The 21,063-nt window shown below is 42.3% G+C and overlaps 1 long non-coding RNA gene across 1 annotated transcript in view; it reads left to right on the forward strand.

The window, feature by feature from the left end:
- Nucleotides 1-6,299: 6,299 nt before the first annotated feature.
- Nucleotides 6,300-21,063, forward strand: part of LOC147120566 (uncharacterized) — a 36,498-nt gene continuing 21,734 nt past the window's right edge. Inside the window, exon 1 of the long non-coding RNA XR_015077856.1 lies at nt 6,300-6,844. This is a non-coding gene — a long non-coding RNA (uncharacterized LOC147120566). The remainder of the gene's footprint in view (nt 6,845-21,063) is intronic.

Consider the following 21,063-nt stretch of genomic DNA (forward strand, 5'->3'; position numbering starts at 1 on the left):
AACTGGACCACACGGCCACAAGTTCCATGAAGGAAGCCCAAGTGCTGTTTCTCTAAAGGGCATGGAGAAATATCAAACTTCTAAATACATCATAAATAATATTATTATTTAAAAAAAACTAAACAATGAATACTGTTTAAAATGCTTAGCAATAATAAGTCTAAATTATAAAAGTGAATTATTATACAATCAAGGGCAAAGATTTCTTCTGTGCAAAGTGTGTAACAACATTTTAAAGACATTCTTTATAAATGGGTTTACAATTTTGTTATGCATAGGGCATAAGGGAAATCTTCTTCCTGTATTTGCATATTCAGCCTACCCCACCCATTTATTAAGGGCATAATTCATCAAACATTTTAAACTGCATTTACCACCAGACATTGTGAAGTGGATTTTGAGTACCTGGTTTACAATTGTGCAAAGAAATTGTCAATGTTTAACAACTGCTCGTAAAAGCATAACAAAACTAGGTTGTTCTGTTTAGCAAATGCTGCCTTGCGATCTAGAATGGAGAAATCAGATTACTCGATTATTCCATGAACTAATGATTGTTCAGAAATTTCCTCTCCATTAACCCTAGTTCAATTTGACAGTTTTGCCAAGATTCTCGCTTGTACTCGAGATCTGTTAGATTACTTTCTCCTTAGAGTGACATCACACAAATAGCACACAAACAGGTCATAACAGATATATATGTGCCTCTAAATTTGCTTGGGGCCTTTATATGACCCTAAACTTCCTTGTAATTCACCTGTTATTATGCATAATATTTACCAATTTCTTTTTCCCTGAGAATTATGCAAATGATGCATATGTCGCTCACTCCATCCTATCCAAGCATCAGCACGGAAATCGGCACTCCAGGTTGGAATACATAGTGAGTTAGAGGGGTTTGCACAAGGCGAATCACTCAGCACTAGTGAACAAAAGCTGGTGATGGTGGAAAGTACAGAGCAGGAAATGACTGGCAAGCTCAGGTTCTAGCTCTGCGGAAGAAGACAGAGATGCAAGCTTTAGTGGTCCAGAATTCAAAAGAAAGATCTTTCATGTGGAAGGCACTGGGGAGGCACCTTGTACAAGTAGTAGAATTGGCAAAAAGTCGCCTAAGAAAGGCCTTTAGGCCTGCACCTGGGAGATTATTATTTCTTCTGGCATTAGTGAACACCATTAAAATATAACACCATTTGTTTTTATGATGTTGCTTGTAGAGTGTTTATATAGTGGATATGGATTTAGTAAAGCAAGGTTGCATATATGTCAATGGTAACCAGTGGAATGGAAGTTCTTTATTGGAGGGTAGATGGATTGGTTCAGATGGTGATCTGGATGGGAAATGTGTTGGGAGTAGAGGGAGGAATGTTTAGGAGCAGCGATGTTCACTGAGTTGTTGACATACAACTTTGGCTGCAGGGTGATGTCGGATGCCTCCCACTGTAGCTGCATCCTCTGGGTGATCAGCTTCTTCCTCTTCATGTGGTGGATAGTCCTCTTCATCAGTCGGCAACAGTAGCTCTCTCCATTGCGTGGCAAAGTTATGCAGGAGGAAGCACATCACCACAATCCTCGCCACTCTCTCAGGGTTGCACTAAAGGCAACTCCAGACTGGTCTAGCCAGCGGAATTGTTGTTGAAGGACTCTTATTGACTGTTTGATGACTGCTCTGGTTGAGCCATGGCATTGTTGTATCTGACCTCCGAAGGCATCTGTGGGTTTTGGAGTGGGATTCTCAGCCACGTCTGGAGGGGATATCTCTCGTCAGCTTGCAGCCAGCCTTGTCAAATAGAGGGGGAATGTAGGCATTATGAGAGATACCTGGAAAGTGGACATACACCTGCATGAACCATTGCCAGTGGTCATATATCAGCTGGTCATTAAGAGAGTGAAACTCTATTTCAGTTCATGAAGGTCCCAGGCTCATTGGCAGGAGCCCTGACATCCACATATGTGCTGTCTCTGGCACCCTGCACTTGTAGGAATCCTGCAATGGTTGCAAAACCCAGAGCCCTTTCTTGCTGGCTCTTGGGGTCCAAGATGAAGTCATTAACCCTGGCAAACAGCACGTCTGTGACCTGCTTTATGCTGGAATGAACTGCAGCCTGACATACAGCATATGTCTCCAGCTGAAGCCTGGAATTATCCTGGTACATAGACATTCAGCACTGTGGTAACCTTAACTGCCACAGGAAATGCATTGCCAGCTCTGGTAGTGGACAGCAGCTCCTACCTGAAATGCCATCTCATGAGAAGCACAATCTCCTCCTACCCTGCTCCTCACTGAGGTTCAGGTAGCTCATTCTGGACCTGTAGAGCATATGACATTGGTAAGGCTGCCTGAAGCAGCTCTCCTCCTTCCTAGACTCCTTGCAGGGCCAAGTGTGGCTCTCTGAAGCTCCTCCACCTGTTGTTGCTGCTGGGCCTGTTTCTCCTTGCAGCCTGTAAGGGATGACCAATATCACTCCTATCCTTCAGTAAAGGAAACGCCTCTCTCTGCTGATAGAACATTTGACATGCTAGGAAATGCAAAAAGTAACACAATTTCAGCAAAAATGTTCTCAGAAAAGCTCTTCCAACTATGCAATACCAATCATCTGCAGGTGAGTACCCCTTTAAAATAGCCCTGGAACTGCTTGTTTCCAGCCTGTACCATCGAGTACACCTGAGCGTTCACCATGCTAATGTTAATGAAAATGGCATTGGGGTTCTCCTGACCTCATAGGATTGGCATGCATTAATGAGGCTCTCGACTGATTCAGGCGGAAGCTCTGACAACCTATGCCTAGGTCCCAATCAAAATGGCGGCAAGTGGAACGGCAGAGGAAACAGGGCAGTTAGTTCTGCACCTTTATTTCCCTCAAGCTACCATCCTCTTCCTGCCTGAAAATGGGGTTGAACATCGACCCCAGTCTGTACACTTTAATGCAATAACACACAGGTCACTGGTATAACTTTTATGCAAAATAAGGTGGTTTGAGATAGGAATTTATATGAATTTTATGATGTTAAAAACTGCTGCAAAAATTATTCTGGATGAATGTTAAAATGCTGTTAAATAAAACAATATGCCTCCTTACAATAAGTGGATTCATCCTGTCAATTAAAAAAAATACAATGCTCTTCTAAAAGTGTCGGTCCTGACAGCTATAAAGAGTTTGATAATGTCTGCTCATGTCATAAAGGTCACCCTTGATTATGCAAAATGACATAATAGCATTTACTTTAATACACTGTAAAACCTCCTGCCATTTTATTTTGCTTCATGTAACCAATATTAAAGGCTTTGTGTTAAAGTGTTTTGCATACTTTTTTTGTGATTCAATCTTTTGTCTCATTGAAAAGGACTGGTGTGTCACGGGACGGGGGGTGGGGGGGGGAATGGCGGACGGGTGAGTTTTATGCCTGTTCCCTATGCCCAGCAATAGTTTGGGGGCATATCTGGGCCATTCATGGACTACCTTGGGAATTCCATCCATTTTTGGTCTTTCCAAAGACCTCAGGAATGTTACAGAGTAAAGTTAGTTGTTCCCGGACGAGATTGATTACTTCAGAATGTAGACCTTGGTTTCCCTATGGTGAAAGATCTTTTTCATTCTAATCTTCAGCCATTAAAGGTCTCTGGATCCCACCATCAGCAGGACGTCGCTCTGATTTTCCAGTACTTCACTGGGGCGGGTGCCTTTGTTGCCCTGCTACAGGAATGGGCCGACAATGTTGAATATTATAATGACCCCGTCTCTGTGATTTGGGAAGGGGTTAATGATCTTTCTAAGCAACAGATGGAAATCCTGTCCTAGTGACAGAGAGGGGTATCAGCAATTTTGGTCGTGACAAAAATGATCCACTGTTATTCTCTTCCCCCCATTGCCCCGCTCCACCATTCTCCGCATAATTAAAAGTTTGCTGAACACTTTTTTTTCATAAATACAGTCTTCTCTTAAAGGAGCGACATTAAACCAAAGGTCTCAGAGTATCTCCACTTCACCTGTTATTACAGACAATAAAACTGCAACACCATTGAACCTCCACTGTAACAATGGCCTCCCTGATTAACTTCCATCATAATACAATACTTCTGGACACACATTACAAAAAGAACGATTATCTGTCATTTTCCAAACAGAACAAAGGATGCAGCAACAGTTGTCCTGAAATTTCTGTGAAACCTCTTGAAGCAGTACAGTTGCAAATGCTAGAAATCAACAGAAGGCTGAGTGTATGTTAATGGCCTGTTATACAATAGATGATTTCATAGACTGCCTAGGAGTGATGAAGTGGGTTAGAATACGATGGTTTGGTCTCTGCCACCTGTGTTTGAATTCAGCCTAGACAGATGAGGTAAAAGTCTCCTTTGTGTGTCATTTATAAATTAATGGTGCTTAATTTCAATCTAGGCCCTACTGGCCATGTGTCTGTGGCACAAAACTGCTCATAATTTGGCTCTAATTGTAGCTAAAATGTCACCCTTGTTTGGGAAGGCCACAGGTATGGCTGCTGGGAAATGTCATACTGGTGCAGTTTATCCAATATTGATTAGGGGAACTTGAGACTTGCTACTGTTGGTGGCAGTGTTGACAAAGTTTTATTCTGTAGATGATTTGTGTCTGGAGTCATTGGGAGATAAATTCAGGCATGAAATAGACGAAACATGGTCCAAAGTTGGTCACGATTTCCTGCACCTCACACAAAATAGGATCAGGTCACCTTTAGCTGCCCAGATCACCCGCCTTAAACAGGCAGCAGGCTGATTTGGTTTTGCAAATCAGGGTCCTATACCAGTTACCAGCCACCAGGCATAGCTTGGACTGCGCAAGCTCTGAATCGTTCTTACGGATCTAGAGTGGCTTAACCAGTGGTCCTTAAAGAGACCACTGGAGGTTGCTAAAGAAAAAGGCCCAAAAACGTTGTGTATTTTTGCGCTTCCTGGCCCCGCCACAGGACCTACTTGAGGGCTGCTGTCGGTGTCGCAGCCAGGCCAAGTTGCTACCATTGGTTCTGCTTCCAGTCGCCCGATTGGAGCCTGTGGCTCACCAGTTAAATGCAGATGAGACCTAGTACCGAATGTGGCATGGGCCTCACCCCGGCAAGGACTGGCCTATGTTGTGATTGCTGCGTTGACTCGCCGCACGTTTCGGCAATTTCTCCCCGATTGAATCTAACACTAGATAGAATAATTGGTCAATTATCCATTCCTAGCACTGACTTCTTTTACTTGGATCAAAAAAAAATAACACTGTTCCCTCCCCTCCAACTACCCAACATTCTTTTTTTTTTGAAACTCTTATAATTTGACATAATCTGAATCCCCTCAAATGTGTTACAGCTTTGTAACACACTTTCAGATGCCTGTTATCCTACATATAACAGAGATCCTTATAATGAGGGTAGAGTGTGTAATCAAACACTGGTAATTTGTAACATTGATTTTACTAGTACCTCATGTAGTGGCAGAATTGTGGTTATAATGGCACAACTTTTGCTATGTGTTGGATTATATAGAGGACAGTAGTTAGAGACTTGAGCTACTGTGTTATTAATAAAATGGAAAGAACACAAGAGAGTGCTATTTGATAGACGTAGCAGTTTTATAGTATGCTTAAGCTTTTAAAACTTTCAAACTTTCAGCTACAGGTAATAAAAACTGCAACTAAATACCAATATATAACTTATTTGACACAGTGGAAGTTGTGTTCTGCTTTTTGTTAAATGAACTCACTGCAAGTATTTTTGACCTACATATAATTTACATATTTTCTTATAGAAAAGTCAAGATTCTGGAGTTAATTTAAACCAAATATCATCTTTTAAAAATAAGCTCTCATATAAATAAGGGTTTCTTATGAGTAATGTAAAAATGTAACAATACATAGATATTCATTTTACCCTGCTATACTGTGGGGGAGGGAGGAAAGGAGAGGCGGGGGGCAGAGTCAAATGTTATTTTCCCATGGAATGGAATCACATGCCTCTATGTGCTAATCTTTTGCCAATCAACTAATATGTACGGGGTCAATTTTAACTCCCTCTGCCTAGTAAGCGGGGGGTGGGCAGTTAAAATGGAGCGGGGGATTTACCCACTCTTTTCTCGCTCTGCACTGGCTGACTGCAATTTTAAATTGTGGGTGGCGAGGACACCCAGCCCAAGTCAGCGGGATCCTCTTTAAATATGCAGATCAGAGTCCAATGACATCATTGCTCCAACTGCCCATTGGGTTCTGTCTGATTTCTATCTGTTTCCTTAGATCTGTACCTCACATTTTCCATTGCTTCACATTATGCTTCCTACTTTGAATATAGGAAGGACAGTATTCCTCTTCTACCATTGCCCGGGAACAAGGTGGAAACAGCACACTGGAAGTGCACTTCCCTAGGAACCGGGGTCGGGGAGGCAAAATAATGCCAATCTTCCTCTGAGTCCTCATTAGCACACATAGGAGCGGTCTGTTGGGTGCAGGGCCAGAGGGGAAGAGGTCCAACTGTTGACTGAGCCTTAAAAGCAGCAGCGATTTTAAAGGAACAGGTAAAATGGGAGACCCAGATCTTTCAATTTTAAAGGATTTTTATTGTGATGAATTGTGGTCAATTTTAAAATTAAACTATGCCTGCCAGAATGCTGTGATTTGCCTGTCAGTGGTCTTTAAGTTATTTAAAGGTTCCGTCGCCTGTGAATGAGCAGGGGTGGCAGCAACACCTCAAGCTGGACTCCGGGGATCGCTGCAGTTTGCCTCAGAGGACGCTGGTAAAAGGGCAGCACTGTGCTGCCAAGCAGGAGATGAAGGAATAAGGAAAACAAGCATGGGTGAGAAGAATGATGGTACAAGAATAGAAGGAGGGTGCTGGTTTGACGGTGAGGTGTTTTGTTTTCGTCAAGGGCAGCATGGGTATTGTTTTATGGTCAGGGGGAAAGTGGGAATTCTTACTTTGTGGCACGAAAACAGTTGCTAGTGGCTCAGAAGTTGGCCCAGGCGACTGTCAAGGTCAAAGTGGTTGTTTCCTCTCGGCAGCCTCCAAATGGGAAAAGAAGGGGTGGCACAGTACTGAACACGGCCTCTATCAGTATCTATGAAAAACGAACCACAATCTGCCACAAGCGCTGAATCAGCGAAACCAGTTTTATTCAAAAATTCAAAAATCAAGGTCTTCCTTGGCAATACCAGCCTATCACTTAAGACAGCTCATAAACAACAGTTCAGGAAACAGCAGTGCCAGGTTTCTGTGGGGACACCCAGCGTTGTTAGAGGACGTCTGTGTTGCTCACACTAAAGTATATTGGATTTGTTCTGTCAATCAATTCACACATTTTGTTTTTAAAAGGTACATTTTTACTAAATACCTCTTTAGTAAAGATGGCTAGGCTGTCATTTTTAATTTTTATTGCAAGCACCAGAGCTCTAGTTGGAGCCTAATTTTTTTTTTTGAAACAAAGATTGCAATCAATTGCTGATGGCAGTGATACCATGGTTACACATTTGTACGATGGAATAACTGTAAGTCAAAATTGATTGCAGGGCAAATGAAATTTTCTGCTAAACCTGAGGTATCAATTCTGTCAAATTATATAGGCTAATTTCATAGGTATCAAAAATTAAGCTTATAAAACTAATCCAAGAACCGATTCACTAAATCAACATTGTTCCATATGGTATTTGACATTCTGAAGTTCATCAGCTCACTGTGCCTACACTAATGTCCTCATTATGGCACTAACCTATGATTCCTGTGGAGTTGTGTTTAAAGCATTTATCATCCGGCAAACAAAACATTATCAAATGTATCTGCTTTGTATAATAACAGCAGAAGGGAAAATACAATGCAAGTGTTGATGGAAGTAAGTCCTCAGGATTTACCTTCAGTTGAGCAAGCTGGCCAAAGTTAGGATGCTTAGATCACCCCAGTGTCACCCCTCTTCCCCCTCATTTCAACCTACTAGTATTAAAATGGCCACATTATCCATTTGCTTTTCTTCTGAAATCCCCCTAAATGTTACTTTTATGATTTTATGAAGTTGGTTGATGATGAGACATGAACCCTCATGTTTGGGACTGATTTGAGAATTGTAGTTGAAGGAAAGAAAGTTGCATTAATATAGCACCTTGTCCCATCCTCAGGATGAGCCGAAACACTTTGCAATCAGTCGTGGCAGCCAATATGTGCACAGCAAGGTCTCACACACTCTCTCTTCTCTTAGGCAGTCCCTCGGAACCGAGGGTGACTTGCTTCCACATTAAAAATGAGTTTGCAGGTGACTGATGAGTCCAATGCGGGACCTACAGTCTCTGTCACAGGTGGGGCAGATGATGGTTGAAGGGGCGGGTGGGTGGGGTGCTTGGGTTGACGTGCGCTCCTTGCGCTGCCTGCGCTTGCACATCAAATGAATGACCAGGTAATCTATTCTTGGTGGTGGTGTTGGTTGAGGTTGAATGTTGGCAAGCACAACAACAACTTCTATTTATATAGCAGCTGGGTGTATGGAAAACAGATGCCAGGGTAGGAAAAGAGAGATTTGGAGAGGTTGCCAAAATCTTGATCATAGAGGTGAGTTTTCAAGAGGTTTCTAAAGAAGGGGAGAGGGTGATGGGCAGAGAAACTGAAGTAGCTGTCGAGGAGGGGTGATTTGCAAAGGGAGAATTACGTTTTATGATGGAGAGGACTATGGGGACTCAAACTCAGCTCGGGGTTGTAGCAGATGGTAAGGTTGTGAAAACAGAGTGGCCTTGAAGGCATAGAATCAGTGGTAAGGGAATGGTTTGTGGCTGGGGTTGAAGACAATGGCTTCAGTTTTCTCAGTGTTGAGCTGGAAGAGGTTAAAACTCACCCAAAGACACCTGGAGATCTCACTATTCTACAAATAATAACATGGGAACTTTTACATCCACTTGATCAATGAGAAGTGTCTCAGTTTAACATCTCATTCAAAAGATGGCACCTCTGACAATGCAGTACTCCCTCAGCAAGGCACTGAAGTGTCAGCCTAAACTATGTGCTCAACCGTGGCTAGAAACCGTTACGTTCTGGCTTAGAAGTGAGCACAATAACAACTGAGCCAAGTAAACACACCGTAAAGGCTCTTCTTACCTTAGTTTAGTTCCCCCATTATGCCTGGAAATTTGGTGAGCTTGGATTGTGGCTAATGCTCATCCATAGATACAGTGTTGTATGGGTGATGAGCTTCAAGGCATTTTCCAAATCCTGATCATTCCAATTTGGAGTTAGTTGTGAACATTTAAGGCAATTTAGGCTTGCATGTGTCGATTCCTTTCGGAATGGAAAATGGTGCTGCACATGGAGGGATCACTTTGCCGGTTTTTGTCCCTTTTCTCCAATTGCCCCTCTTACCAACAAGGCAAAATAAATGTTGATGCCTCCATATTGTGAAGTAGCAGCTGCAAGGGAGCAACCAGTAGTTTTAGTTTCTTCAAGGTTTTTCTTAAATTGTATTTTGTTGTTTGGTATCTGTCTATTCCATCTGATTTCTATGATGGTCTAGTGATGATGCATTTGAGAAACTTGTTTTCATAACGCTGGAGGCAGGGGATATGTCCGAGACTTCCATTTATGCGGTGGTCTGACTGGGCTATCTATCCATGGAATCTAATTCCCTAGTGTTCTGAGAGATATCTATGAGTGTTTTCCACTTCTCTGGTGGTCCAAGAAGCCTCCCCCTACCAGCCTGGTGCACCACAGTCGTGCTTTTGTTTTCCAGATTTACGGATTCGGAACATAAGTATTTCAGCAGCTCCAAATCCAAATAAATCAAAGGGTCCTCCCCAGTGAAAGATAGGGGCATCAACCATTGACAATATTAAATTACTTTGATGATCAGTTTTGAAAAAATCAATTTCTTTTTCCATATTTTTAAAATCAGAAATACAAAACTGTAATAATTAGCATCAAAATATAATGGGTATCAATATACTGAGAAGTTGGAAATGATGATCTATGAAAATGACATAATAACCTAGATGATGGTAAAACATTGTGGGAAAGAGAAAATGTTGGCCTTCACATTCCATCTATTTCTTTGGTCAATAAAGTGCTGCACTTATCATTCCGTTTTATAAGAATTTTAAATCTGAAACTGAAAAGAATCATGCTAAGCTTCAGAAAATGTAATGATAGTTTGAAAAAGATCTTATTTGTGATCATTTATAACATAATGCCGACGTCAACTCTGAATGCCTTCCTTTACTGTTGCTTCCTGTCAGTTGTGCTATTGTGCATGTTCATTAGTCCATTGTGCTTACACTAACACTCTTATTCTGGATGGTGAGGAGTGTACACAAATTACACTGAACTCTATGTGCTTAGTATGCATACTATGCCATGCTGAAGGGATACTTTATTAATAGCACAAAAGGAAAAGATAACATGCAAACAAAGGAAAATGATAGGAAATATAATTTGGGGGTTTTGGTGGTGAAATGGTTAAGAGATTTCTGCTTCTTGAATGATTTATGCAGTTTGTGATCTCATGAGCTTGTAGCTCTCCATGTCAACAGGGACTAATAGTGCCTTCAGACCGAAGTCAAGGGTCTGATCTTGGTTGAGAGCAAGTCAGAGTCAACTTCCTCCACTAGGAATGGCCCAAAGGGCAGCCGGAACTCCGGAACACTGAAGCTGCTACAGCCTTGCACCTTCAGTGGAGAGGAGCCTTCAACTGTCAGATGTTGTAACATCACAAACTCTGTGTTAATACAATATGATATCATATTGCCGGCCGACAAATTTCCCTTGGAGATCATGGACTGGTTTCACTGATCATGAGCTCAAATCCCAACCTGGCAAATTGTGAAACTGAATTCAATAATCCTGGTGATTTGTGGGCTAGCACCAGGTAAAATGATCGTGAAAGCTGGATTGTGATTAAAAACCCAACTGGTTTACTAACGTCCTTCGGGAAAGGGAACCTGGTCTGGCCTACACATGATTCCAGTCTCACACTATGTGGTTAACTCTTAATGTCCTTTGAAGTGGCATAGCAAACTATTCAGTTGTCAAGGCAATTAGGGATGAGCTAATGCAGCCTTGCTGGCATCACCCGCATTCTGACAATTAACAAAAACATGTTATAAGTGAACCCAGATCACTTCAGTTGTGTTCTGTGACAGTCTGAATACTGCCAAATTGTCTCTCGTGCATTTGCGGGCCAGTCAGACCATTTGCAGGGGCTTGTTTGAAGGTAGCATAACGTAACAAAGCATTTCTGACAGTAAAGGTTAATATTTTGGCTCAAATATATAAATATCTCTATTTTGCTGATAATGCTCCTGCCAGGGTGCCACTCCAACGATCTGCAGGGCACTCAGGGTGGGCACCTCTGTATCTCGTCTACAGGCATGGGCCTGATGTCTCGATTTTCAAAATGACCCTGGTCCTAGGATTTTAGATAGGGTCAACTTTCTTAGCACGCGGTGGTCTAAAGTCTGCTGCACTTTCGGTGGCAGGGGTATGCTCAGGAAGTGCAAGCCCATGTGAGTTCTGGAGGATTAGTCTAATCAACCACAGAATAAACACAATGAGGTTAAAGCACTAGTACTATTTTGGAAAAATAATGATATTTGCATACCTTACATTAGAACCAGCCGCAAACATGTCTAATACGGCTTTCACACAGATATGACACAGAGAAGATAACACTACCGTGTGTGGTGTGTTATAAGGCAATAAAACAGAAAGGTTGGAATAGCATTTTAATATTACAGGTGTCCATAATCAAAGCAAATAATTTGATAAATTGTGATATTGAGATTTATCCTATTGTGAAAGGAATCTCATAGCTCCTATATATTAAACAGGATTTTTTTATTAAACAGGATCAATTACTGTTATATGTGCTGGACAGGCTTTGAAAGCAATGCCCATGTTAAAAGCCGCAATTCCTGTTGAGTGGTGAAAGGGTTAATGGTCTCTGCAGTACCTCACAGATGATTACAACTAAGACTAAATTGTAAACAAGGAATACCTGGGAAAAACTGCCAAAATTGCTCGTCCTAATTTGCAAACAGATTAGTTGCTCTGTTTTCTAGGCTGGCTTGTATTAGCAAGGCTTTGCATTCCACATCAGGGTTAGTTTAGCCAAGGAGCAGGACATGATTGGTCATGGGAGAATATAGGCAGAAAGTTACACATTTCCTATGATGTAAAAGTAAATTATACTGCAGCATGAGTGATTACACTGGAGAATGTGGGGCTACGGAGAATAATAAAAATCAGCCTGGACTAATTTCCTTTGAACAACTGAGCACATATAGGTCATTATTTCCTGTAATCCACAGGCTTTGGTGCACAGGTCTCTGTACTGAGCCAAAAAAACACTGAAAAAAAAATAATGAAACAGCAGACTTCTGAGAGGCCAAAGGTCAACTTTCTATTTAAAGAATGGAACTTTGTGGATTTTTTTTTGTAATCAGGAGTACGGCAAAATAGCTCGGAATCAGAATTTAGATATGTCATGACAGAAAACGCCAGGCACTAAGAGGTTGAAATGCCATGTGAAGTGTATAATGGGGTGGCGTTCTACTCTTGCAGAGTGTAATTTGATAATTAGTCTTTGCATCTACTGTATGTTTTACTACATGCAAATGGCTCCAGGGAAGGAGCTAATGAAAGAGTGCGGACAGGAGGGATCTTTATTCCAAAGCTACGCCTCCGCATAGGTCACTGGAATTCATTTGTCTACATCCTGGACGGCACGTAGGAAAAAAAAACTGCTTGGGATCTTTGAATGGAATGCAAAGGGGCATGGGAATCACAGTGTCACGGTGGTCACCAGAGCAATCTTGGCTGAGCTTAAAACGAGACAGCACCGTCAGACCTCTTAAAGTACAGTAAATTGGTGCCCATATCAGGCTACCTATCTGCTGCAGTCTGTGCAATAGGCTGAGAAAAAGTGTGGGTTTGAGACAATGCCTGAGGCAGTGCAGGGGCACTGAAAGCAGCCGCATGCCTCTCTACTTCCACCGCTATTAAGTGACCTCAGCAACAATCAAGTGTACTGTTACAGTTCATTTCAATAATTAAACAGTTCAGGGATGTCAGTGCTTTACACTGACTGTCAATAAGGCAACCCTAGGCCACAAATTATTCTCATACAAGATTTAGTAAGGTAGGTTAAATTCCTGAAAGCTAAATTACAGGAACATAAATGCACAGATTTGCTTGTTAAAGTGTTATTAAAGAATTTTTTATGTGCTTTATTCCCCTCCATTCAGCTGAGGCACTGTAAACTAAGAGGATAATGGCTACTTTATTTAAGAAATAATAATTGACTGTACAGCTTTTGTATTTTCTTACCCAATAAATTAAAACACTGCCGTCATCTGTGACGTAACCAGTCCTTCCTACTAGTAGATAATCAAAATATGGATTCAAAACTCACGTGGCAAACTTGAAAATAAAAAGAAATGATCATTTTCTTCTGCACTCGGTCGGAATTTTTAGCAATTCCACATTTGGGAACAGTGAGACTGTGCCTCACGTGATGGTGCTTAATTAGGGAAATATAAGTCTCGATATTAACCTAACATTGCCGGCGAGAACGGGACCGGTTCGGTTCGGACTTCAATGGAGTGTAAAATCGAGCAGGGCGTCCGAGCTGAACCTGGCCTGTTTTTGCTGGGTAGGTTAGGTTTAAATTGGGACAATAAACTCATGTTTCATTATCCATGCTGGGGAGAATTTTTGCGGGTTTCTTCCCCTCTTCCGCGCGCTCTGTTCAGCAGAAGCCCTGGTGAAATGGTGTGAATGTCCATTCTTAGAATTTTACACTGCATCTTCGGGATTTGGTCTTTCTTTCAGCTGAAGCTACACTGGGAGTTCAGAGAACCCCTGTATAAATTCCAGTCTTCATTGATGCCACAGTAACTCCCTCGTGAAATCATTAAAAAAAAGTTTAGCTGCCATTTTTCACCTCCAATTTTCTCTCGCCCTTTCAGATCTTAAAGACTGTGGGGTGGATTTTGGCCTTTGGGCGACCAATGATACAATTATTCCAACGGCAAAGAGGTTCTCCCACAATTTTGAAGCCCCCAACCTTATTGAAATTTAACAGATGAGCTGCGGAGTCCCAAACTTGCAGTGCGCCAGATTGAGGCCTCAAGATCGGGTCAAGTGGGGGTGGGGGTTGGGGGACAGTGGAGGGAAGTCGCTATCGTGGAGGGAGAGGGTCCCAGGACAGCAGCGGCCCAGATTATTTTTGTGGGCCCCCGATAATTTGAGACTTACCTTTGAAGAGTCTCTTCAGTTCCATCGCCCATGGAACTGGTCGGAGTCTCCACTATGACTCTGAAGTTAAATTCTTTATTAGTATGGTGTAGGCTGTTCAATTTAATACATACTCCCTCTCTTTTGGTTCCTCGGTCCCATAATAATTATTTATAGTTGTCTATGTAAAGTCTGTGGGTTGTGCAGTTAATAAATACACAGACTTCAGAAGTAACAAACAAACAGGTCTTTACTATTCGAAGGTCCGGGCGAATCTGCCCCAGAAATCCTGCTACAACACTTATATACTGGTGTGGTCACTATCGGTATTACAGTATACAGAAGCCAAACAAATAGTGCCACACCTAAAGTAGTTCTCTTAAAGGTGAACGGTTACATTCAATAGTTCCCTTAAAGGTAGACGGGTACATACACTACAGTCTACATTTAATTGCATCTTCCATCTATTGACCTAGTTGCCTAAAATAACTAAACCTTTCTGAATCAGGATTCATTGGGTAAGAATTCTTCTGGTCACGGAGTGTAGTGACATCATACATTTATTCCTGAATATTTCCCCTGTTTAGTATTTCTAGTGAACTGTAAATGTATTCTTACCCCATTTCTCTTCATTATTTGTCATGCCTCCTATTTTTGTATTGTTTACAAAATTGATAATTTTGCTGGCTATAACCTTATCCAAGTCAATATATATTATAGATCAAAAATAGCAAGAGGCCTAAGAACAACCCGGGAGTAACCTGCCTGTGACCGCTTTGGAAGCCAAATGCTCCAATTTATGGCTTATTGGGGTAGATCTGGACTTTGTGCGATAGTGCAAAATGGGTGATAGCGATTTGGCAGCCTGTTTTACATCTAAGAACTGAAGAAATAGGAGCAGGAGTAGGCCATATGGCTGTTTGAGCCTGCTCCCCCATTCAATAAGCTCATGGCTGACCTTCTACATCAACGACACTTTCCCGCCCTTTTCAGGAACAAGGATGTCTTGCTGCAGTTGTACAGGGCCTTGGTGAGACCACATCTTGAGTATTGTGTGCAGTTTTGGTCACCTTATCTGAGGAAGGATGTTCTTGCCATTCGAAGTAGTTCAGCGAAGATTCACCAGGCTGATACCTGGGATGGTAGGAATGACGTATGAGGAGAGATTGGGTCGATTGGGCTTATACTCGCTGGAGTTTAGAAGAATGAGAGGGGATCTCATTGAAACTTATAAAATTCTGACAGGACTGGACAGACTAGATGCAGGAAGGATGTTCCCGATGGTCGGGGAGTCCAGAACCAGGGGTCACAATCTAAGGATAAGGGGTAAGCCATTTAGGACAGAAATGAGGAGGAATTTCTTCACCCAGAGAGTGGTGAACCTGTGGAATTCTCTACCACAGAAGGCAGTAGAGGCCAATTCATTAAATATATTCAAGAAGGAGTTGGATATATTTCTTAAGGCTAAAGGGATCAAGGGATATGGGGAGAAGGCAGGGACCGGGTACTGAATTTGGATGATCAGCCATGATCGCATTGAATGGCGGAGCAGGCTCAAGGGGCCGAATGGCCTACTCCTGCTCCTATCTTCTATGTTTCTATGTTTCTGCATATCCCATGATTCCGTTAGTGCCCGATCTCAGTCTTGAATATACTCATCGACTGAGCATCCACGGCATTCTGGGGCAGAGAATTTCAAAGATTCACAACCCTCTGAGTGAAGAAACTTCTCATCTCAGTCCTAAGTAACTGACCCCTTATCCTGAGACTTTGACCCCTAGTTCTAGACTCTTCAGCCAGGGGAAACAGCCTCTCAGCATCTATTTCCAATCGTGAGAGATGTAAAATGGGCTGCCGACTCACTATCACCCGTTTTACACTATCGCACAAAGTCAAGATCTACCCCCTTGTTTCCTGTTTTTTAAGCCAATTTTTCAGACTGCACCATCTTTACCTTTTTCTGTGTTGTAATTCCTCCTGTACCGTAATTTCCATGATTCTATACAAACTATACTATAGTTTAAAATGACTTGGATAAGTATTTGACAAGGATGAATGTAAAAGAATATGGGGAAATGGCAGCGAAATGGGATTAGAGCAGATAGTTCCAGTTGAAAAGCTAGCACTGGTACAGATCTGATAGGTTGAATGATCTCCTTCTGTCCTGTAATTTCAATGATTCTTTTATCCTACTCCATGGTTCCATACCTCAAGCATCAATCACTTGTGTCCAAGCCTTCTGAATTACATTCTCAATTATATTTTGCCTGTACTCCATATCAGTAGTCTTCAAAAAGCTTCACCAGATTAGTTGAACGTGACATTCCTTTTCTGAACCCATGTCGACTGTCCAGTAATAATTTAATGCTTTTCAAAGAACTTGCTCAAAAGACCGAAGATCAATTGAAAGACTTTTGCTATAACAAATATTCAATTTATTGGTCTATAATTTCTAGATGTGTCCCTTTCTTTGGTGCCCTGTAATGTTAATGATTTGTATTTTTGTGGACTTGTGAAATTCAAACCATCTGATTTTAGGAGGGAATCCAAACTCCAAATTAATCCAAATGCCCTGTCACCTCTACATTTACTCCTTTATTTAACATGGTGGACTAAATCGCTACATTTCTTTTTGCTGTTTCTGCCCCAAAGCCCCTTTTCTTGCTCAAGCAACATTAAACACTTCAACATTAAACACTTGCAGTTGCTGTAACAGAAGATGTTGATAACATTTGTAAACCTGTCCCATGTATTGAGTACAACTACATCCTGTTGTGCTACTTAACAAACATCTCCTTGAAATGCACTTGACTTTAATAATAAGCATGTTTCACTGTGCATGTTCAGTTCATCCGTGTTCTAAATATACCTTGGAAGAAGCTTTGAGTGGTTAAGAACTCCATGCACATGGCCTGACTGTATTGATGTGTACCACAGGCAGGAATTTGTGAATGAACATTGCAGACACTTTCTGCACTGTGCAGGTCTACTGAGAAATTTATAAAACTGGGCCTGCAGCCCCACAATTCTGTGCGCCACAGAATTCATAACTGTAATCATAGGCACTGCTCTTCTCTCTGCTGGCATGTACAGCTGCACTGTTGGGAATATGGATTTCTCAATGTGAATCCCTCTATTCTTATACTGTGAAGAGGAGGATGAAAAATGGAAGCGGCTAGATTAGAGGCTGCTAGAGTGAGGGATCATAGAAGGCTTCTTTTCCCTACACACATACCCAGTCATCAGGGTCTACAGGCCAAGAAGGTTTTACTTAGACTTTACTGGCAGTGCCTCAGGAGGCTGCACTTCCTCCCAAAGAATATTGAAGAAGCATGTTAAGTGCTGGTTGAAAACCTGTAGCCCACTCCCATCAGGCAAACAGCATTGTCCCTACCAGTCAAGGTCACCATTGCCTTGAAATTCTTTGCAACTGGATCCTTCCATAGAGCATGAGGTGACCTTTGTCACATTAGTCAGGCAGATGAGCACGGATCTGGGAGCCATTCCTGCTGATGATCCACAATGAACCATACAAACTGGGACATCATTTTTGAGCCAAATACCATGCAAGGGTTGGTGGTGAGGAAAAGGGTCTTCAAGATGATCAGGATGATTCGGGATACTGGTAAGTCGATTGACAACCTGTTCAAGATCATTCAGAATAGCAAAGGACTATTTCCTATTTGCATGCTGGCTGTTCAACTCACACAAGGTGGCAAAACTGTGGGCACTTGGGTACCATTGTCTATGAATCATAGAATCTATGCTGTTTCAAATTTCAATGTATATGTATTTGTATCTGCTTACAGACAGGAACAAATTTGGATGGGGGTGGTCCTACCAATTATTGCTCACTTGCTCAGTACAAGGAGTCAGCCGGCTAATTTCTGGGCTAGCGAGGCCATAGTGAGGGAACGTGAGTTCAAAGGCCTTCCCTAAGGTCAAGATTAGTACCATTCTTTGCATTTTATTGTTTCTCTCCCTACTTACTTTCACTGACACACAGAAATATAGGTTAACTGGGTGAGGCAAATGTGTTGGCACCCTGTTACACATCTGTGTTGATTCCTGCCATTTTCCTGCTGCAAGCCCTGTGGTCTGAGAGCAGGCCACTGGGCAGCAGTGGGATTGTTGAAGCCTTGCATTACACCACAGTATGATTCACAATACCTTGATATGTAAGCTCTGTTGGAAGGGGTGTCTTACTACCAGCATTCTTCTGAGGATAACAGAAGATAAGATGCCATTTGCCAATGACCCCAGCACCTTTCGTCATTCACTCCTACTTTGGCAGGCACCAGCCTAGGTTCATCAACTCTAGGAGATTCCAGTAGTGATTTTCAGGAGGGCATACTGGGTGAATCACAGGGCACAGAGAGGAGATGACTGTAGAAGAGCAGATAACGTCTGCCTGGCATGTCAGTTCAAGTTCTTCTTCAGCTGCTGAGCCGAAGGATTGGGTCTTCAATGAAATCTGATCCTTGAACATCAGTCTTCCATATAGTCTTTTGAGAGTTTGTCAAGCACCCTGCAAAATTGGTGATTACTGTAAAGGAGTCCACTATCCGCTTCTCTCCAGTGATACACAACTAATCGAACTGCGGACCCTGATGGGAAGCATGGCCACCCCAGGGAAAGTGGAGCCGCCTGTGATTAAGGTCTTAAGCCCAGGCAGAGTTTTGCTAATGGATACTATGATTGGGCCTTTTAGACACCTTGGATTACAACATACAGCAGTCTTCTTTGTCTGGTTTCAGTATGTTGGGACTTCAGATTGAAATATCCATAATGCAAGGCTTCAACAATCCCACTGCTGCCCAGCGACCTGTTCTCAGACCACAGGACATGCAGCAGGAAAATGGCAGGAATCAACACAGATGTATAACAGGGTGCCAAAACATTTGTCTCACCCAGTCAACCTACTCAAATGACTTGAGATGTGCCAGATAGCATGCTGGACCAGGCAGCCACTGCAGCATTAAATATGGCACTAATAGTTGCAGAGCCATCTAGTGACCCACTAAAAGGAAATATTGGACCACATCCATCCTAAGAGGCAAGACTATCACCCAGCAACCAGCCAGCACACTTCTTCTTACAAACATATGAACATATGACTTAGGAGCAGGAGTAGGCCACTCGGCCCCTCGAGCCTGCTCCGCCATTCATAGAAACATAGAAGATAGGAGCAGGAGTAGGCCATTCGGCCCTTCGAGCCTGCTCTGCCATTCAATGAGATCATGGCTGATCATCCAAATTCAGTACTCTGTCCCTGCCTTCTCCCCATATCCCTTGATCCCTTTAGCCTTAAGAAATATATCCAACTCTTTCTTGAATATACTTAATGAACTGGCCTCCACCGCCCTCTGTGGCAGAGAATTCCACAGGTTCACCACTCTCTGGGTGAAGAAATTCCTCCTCATTTCAGTCCTAAATGGCTTACCCCTTATCCTTAGACTATGACCCCTGGTTCTGGACTCCCCGGCCATCAGAAACATCCTTCCTGCATCTAGTCTGTCTAGGCCTGACAGAATTTTATAGGTTTCGATGAGATCCCCTCTCAATCTTCTAAACTCCAGTGAGTATAAGCCCAATCGACACAATCTCTCCTCATACGTCATTCCTGCCATCCCAGGTATCAGCCTGGTGAATCTTTGCTGCACTCCTTCCATGGCAAGAACGTCCTTCCTCAGGTAAGGCGACCAAAACTGCACACAATACTCAAGGTGTGGTCTCACCAAGGCCCTGTACAACTGCAGCAAGACATCCTTGTTCTTGTACTCGAACCCTCTTGCTACGAAGGCCAACATACCATTTGCCTTCTTAACCGCCTGTTGCACCTGCATGCTTACCTTCAGCGACTGGTGTACAATAACACCCAGGTCTCTTTGCACTTCCCCTTCTCCCAATCTATTGCCATTCAAATAATAATCTGCCTTACTGTTTTTGCCACCAAAGTGGATAACCTCACATTTATCCACATTATAGTGCATTTGCCATGTTTCTGCCCAATCACCCAACCTGTCCAAATCATGCTGGAGTTTCACGACATCCTCCTCACAGCATACCCTCCCACCCAATACGATCATGGCTGATCTGATTACTCCACATCCCTGCCTACCCCCGATAACCTTTCACCCCCTTGCTCACCAAGAATCTAACTACCTCTGCCTTAAAAATATTCAAAGACTCTGCTTCCACCGCCCTCTGAGGAAGAGAGTTCCAAAGACTCACGACCCTCTGTGAGAAAATATTTCTCCTCATCTCTGTCTTAAATGGGCGACCCCTTATTTTTAAACAGTGACCCCTAGTTCTAGATTCTCCCACAAGAGGAAACATCCTCTCCACATTCACCCTGTCAAGACCCCTCAGGATCTTAATATGTTTCAATCAAGTCACCTCTTACTCTTCTAAACTCCAGCGGATACAAGCTTGGCCTGTCCAACCTTTCCTCATAAGACAACCCCTGCTCTGCATCCATTGTTTTTTATCCTTAATATAAAGAACTTTGAAATGTCTTCTTGGACATAAGAAGCATGGTAAAAGTACATGTTTTTGTTGTTCTCTTTCTTACACATCGTTGGCTAGCAGTACCATGTAATGCTTCAAAATATCTGGCATATGTGTTTGGTAGGCATTATGAAGAAATGTAACAAAAATTAAATAGTCAGTTAAACTAATATTAATCAATAATTGTTCATAATGAATCAGCTAGCACTCAATCACTAATCATCAAATGTCCTGATATGATCATAGTACTCCTTACATACTTCAATAGCTCTCACCTATTAAGAGTTTCTCCTCTCTAAGTCAATTTTTTTATGATAATGAGCAATCATCTCAACAGAACCTAAGCTTTGATCC

This window comes from Somniosus microcephalus, chromosome 4 (genome assembly GCF_052327205.1).
Source record: "Somniosus microcephalus isolate GS21.2 chromosome 4, FLI_Smic_1.0, whole genome shotgun sequence".
Taxonomy (NCBI): Eukaryota; Metazoa; Chordata; class Chondrichthyes; order Squaliformes; family Somniosidae; genus Somniosus; species Somniosus microcephalus.